Here is a 5,029-nt window from a genome sequence, read left to right on the forward strand (position 1 = left end):
GGTGTGGTTAAACCATGGCAAAATGACGCAGTAGAGGCTCTGTAAACTGCAGACTTTAGTCACTTAATACATTAAGTGATACAGAAGTATTTCTGCTCCACATTCCTTCTGTATTTAGCAGTGTAAAATCTCTTTCCTTATCATGTGCATCTGTAGGAGAAATCAATGACTGTGTAATTTATGCTGAAACTCATTCACTGCGTTCATTTAGACAGTTTCGTTAAACCTTTCCGAAGGTTTCTCATAACACGTAATGCAGTGAGTCGATTTATTCCCCTAGACTCTTCTTTCTGCATACCTCAATACTGCTTCCAAGCATTCAAGCCTGTGAGTGCTGTGCAGCACAAGGTACACACTTCTGTCCTCCATCCCACACAAGTAAAAAATGCCCTACAGTGGTAATCAAGTAGTTATGGTTGTTCGGATGGGTCCAAGCGTTCCCTTGTATTGAGCTTCACCAAACTCTTCAGGGGACACTGCTAACTTAACCTTTTCACCAGAGAAGAACTAACCCTGTAAAACAGACTTCAGAGCTGCAGAGCTGTCCCCGCACTGGACAGTCTTCCTCATGCCTTCCTCTTCCCTAAGCCACAATAAAGATGAGCCTGTAATGACATGCTACCCCAGTGTGTGAGGCAAGCAAAGATAAATGCAGATAAAGTAATTTTATCTGTTTCTACTATAGACAATGTATGCTACATCTGCACTGTCTGTAGCCGAAGTGCTAGGGAGTGTGGCCTACACACATTTTAAAATACCATTGAATCACAAAGCTAGCTATACTAAAGACTCTTTTTTCCTCCACTTCCCAAAACGGGATTAGAAAATACATACTGGGTGGAGGAAGTCATAGCTTGACCTAGTGACAGGGTAGAATATTAGGAGGGCCTAGGGGGAGAGCTGCCTAAGGGTAAGACAATTGCCCTACATAAATCTCTTCACCAGAGTAGGTCAAGTGAGTAAGCATGAGAGTTAAATTGATCTGCACATGGAGCCTGTGCAATCACAGACGTTGTTGTATCTACTTTTGATCAAAAACCTTGGTCGTGGCTGCCCAGAAATTCTTCTTCACAGCAGTTACCCTTCCAGCACATCCTACAGAGAGGTTTCATGTCAACCAGTGTGGTCCTTCTAAATATATGTTCCTCAACAGCTCTATGGCTGAAACCTACATTTAAGGCAGATCAAAGTTCTACCCTGTGGCATGGGAGCTAGCATCTGATTTTAAAAGCACAAATATAGTCATTAAAAAATCAACCAAGTGAAACCAACAGATATGATAATTTAAATAGGAATGGCATTCAGTCCCCTTTTCCTGTACCATTTGTAAAAATAGATGCTGCACACACTCTCTGTGTTTAAATACATATATGCATACTTATAGTAACTGCCAATCAGGATGAAATGCGAGCATTTGAAACTTGGGAAATGCTAGAACTAAGATGGCTCAAGCAACCTGAAGGTGAGTCTGTTGGAATGATCACATGGCACTTCTTTCTCCTCACAGAATATCTGCTTCTTTCAGGGTAATGGGCAGCCTTGGGTGGTGATGTATCAGGGCTGTTCAGTGGGGGAATCAGCTAGCTGTAGGACATCTGTCTCATGTATCAAAATTCACCCCCAGCATGAAAGAAACTAGCTCAGATGGTTGTGATTTTTCCTATCTAATGACCAGATGATTCTAAGTCTTACAATGGAGAGTATTAAGAATTCTTTTTGTAAGCTGTCAAGCTGCTGGTGTTTCTTATAAAAAAATAAAGCCTATTCTTTCAGGATTTGTGGTTCTTACAATTATTCCCCCCACTGAGCAGAGCTGAATGGAGGCAAACTTTGTTGGTCATCTCATCTCCAACGTATCAAAATTTTTCACACAACCATCCCACAACCAGAACAAATGCTCACAGACCCAAGCTACAAGGAGCATTTAAGGATTTCAACATCTATTAGCAAAAAGGGGAAAGAAAGTAAATTTGAGAACCATTCAAGATGCTTTACCATTCTTCCTTAGAGCTCCTGTCCTCCCACATCTGTTGCTTAATTTTTCCCACAAAAAATAAACCGGAGCACAACCAGTAAATTTCAAAGAAAAACATTTATAGCCCTCTCATATCTCCACTAGTCATTTTGAAGTCTGACATAAGAAGACCAGCTGCAAAGGATATGTTTACAAATGTGAATTTTTTGAACGATTGATGACCACATGCCAAACCATAGATGCTGAGTAATTAATTATCCAGAGTGCCCTGTGAATCATAAAGGCAATTAATCTTTTTATTTAGCTGAGCCCTGTTGCAGGACTTCAACAAAGATCTCTAAGGCAAGTAAGCAAGAAAGAAACTATATTCCAATGCAATCTTAAGTAGTAATATAATTTAGAAAACCCTCCAAACAAAACCATAAAAACAAAGTAAACGCACCTAGATCTATCTAGTCAAACCAGAAGTTATTCTTTCCTATTCATCCCTAAATTACATATCTGTTCTAATTCTTAGACATACATGTGATTTTCTTCTTCCAATACCCTTCTGCACACATAATTCCTCTTGCAATCAGTGAGACTTTAACATAAAGGAAAGATTTTCTTCTTTACTCTCTGGAAATGCTTGGTAGCAGAAGGGCTGTGCTCATAAGCCCTGAAATGACGAGAATTGGACTTTCAGCTCCACCCAAGACTTTTCATTAAACATTTGTGCAAAGGTCTCTAAGTTACCAGCTGCCTTTACATCAAAGCTGCCATTAAAACCTTTCTATGTCCCACTTCTCTTGTGAGGATGAAGTCACTAGTAACAACTCGGTTACAGATCTAAGGGTGGTGAGGGTAATCTAAGTACAGACTACATTTCATACACACAAACAGGTCAAAACCTCTGTCTTGGATTTACAGATACATTTCAATGGGGATGAAATTGCCTTTGCAGAAATCAGGCAAAGTTCACTGGAAGATTTCACCAATATAATTGGCAGTAGCTTCCCAGGGAGAGGAACTGCCGGAGGGATTGGGTACTAGGGGGCAAAAGGACATTAAACACACTCTGTCAGCTGTAGACTGCAGACGGTGCATCAGCACTCCCACTGAGAGGTAATGGATGATGAAGAGACACAGCCAAAATGTCTCTGCAATGCTCATGAGCCCCAGCTGTGCTCAGGAAGAGATTTCTTCCTGGAAATCCAAAATCTTGGACCATCCTGCCCTGGAGCAAAACAAGAAGGAAGAGCAGAGGAGGAAAGTGCTTTGCATGAAAACCACGTGCACAGTGTGTGCAAGGGGGACACGGCTAAGGCAGGCATGTTTTATACTTTACAGAAGTGGCCCCTGGGAAACTTCTCTTTGGATGCTTTATGAATATAGTATTTGTTCCTCCGGTGTGCTTAGCCATTTAGTCTCCACGTTCTCTGTGCTGAAAAACATAGCCACGAACAGAGCGGAGGGGTCTTGCAAAGCTTCACTGACTCAATGGGAATCTCACCAGTGTGCAGGCTACATGCAACCTAAAAAAACGTAATCCAAAGGAGCCAGCATCTTGTGCACGCAAGACTTCGCACCACGCCGTATCCGATCTGCCCGTAGGTGGTGTTAAGCTTCGAGTGTGGTCTGTCATTCACCAGCATGCCAGTGCTCTAAAAAGAGATTGGCAGGAAGATATTATCTAGAAATATAAATGCCATGTGTTAAGTGTGTGTGTGGGGGGGTGTTATTTGAAAGCTATGTGAAAAAAAAGAAAAAGATTTTGTTATTGCACCGGTTTTTGTTTGCTTGTTTAATTTCAAAGATGTGGCATCATTCGGTGTTACTGCACTCCAACAAGTTTGGAGCTATTTGGTAGGAATCCTGGAAGCCCTCTTATCACAGTCGACCACTGCACATTCAGAAAATCTGTCTATCATTTTGGCGTTGCCATAGCAACAACCTAGTTCCAGCTGGAAAAAACTGGTTCACTTCTGCCTGCACACTCTGCACTACAAGCTTGCTTTCTCCCATTGAGCAGCAGCAAAATGTCTTTCAGTGTTTGAGGCATAAAATAACACCTGGGAAAGGGAACTCTATGGAAAGGACACCGCCCTACCCTCCTGGCATGCACTAGTAAGCAAGTAACTTACTTCCAGATGAATAAAATATTGCATTTCTAAAACACATTCCTGGTAATTATTTCCAATTTTGTGGCTGAACTCAAGTCTATATTAAGAAAAGCAATTTTTGCAGCTTTTTAACCAATTAAGCACTTTCTTAGTTTTTCTATAAATAAAGACACTGTTTTCATGGTAGTTATCATCAGTTCTCCTCCAGCTATTGGAAGGGGTGTGCGCTAACCCGTGAACTATAGTGATTACAAACGATCTCCAGATGGTACCATGGCAGGCCAAAATGATGGTATATTTAGGTCCAAATGCTTATCTTCCCAGTCACAAGCGAGGAATTCTTTCAAAATGTGCCTGAGGTTTCCCAGGAGGGAAGGGGAGCTGTCCCTTGTGTCCTATTTGGACTCAGGCTGGACCTCTCCTGCACTGGTCACAAAGTCAGGTCACTGGCAACATCAGTGGCACCGAGTGTGACTGCTTTAGCAACATGGGCTGTTTCTTTAGGACAATATGGTTTATGTGTGCCAGCTGTCAGAACTGTCCAGGCATGAGGGCAGCGTGCTGGTAATGTGCCAGCTTCCCACTGCAAAGTGAGAGAGAGTGATTTAGCTACCCCCATCATTTTTTCTCACGGCAACATTTCTGCAGGGTAAGTGGTGCCCTCATGCACACCCCCAGTGCTTGCAGGCTCTGCCACTGCAGGCCCCAGGGCAAGCCCCCTATATCCTTAACGCAGTGGTTCAGGTGCGAAAGGATAATGCTGAGACTTTTGGTCACCTTTTCCTTTCCCCACATTTTGGTATAACAATCGCTAGTTCCTCTCCTTCAGACTGAGCCCACAGAAAGCAGCAGGGATTTGTGTCCGCCTTGCTGAGGAGAAGGGAAAAGAGGAGTGCAGTAAAGGCAGCGGGGTTGCTACAAACACAGATGATCAGGCTGTTAGTGTATGATC

This window comes from Gallinula chloropus (assembly GCF_964237585.1).
Source record: "Gallinula chloropus genome assembly, chromosome: 1".
NCBI classification, from domain to species: Eukaryota; Metazoa; Chordata; class Aves; order Gruiformes; family Rallidae; genus Gallinula; species Gallinula chloropus.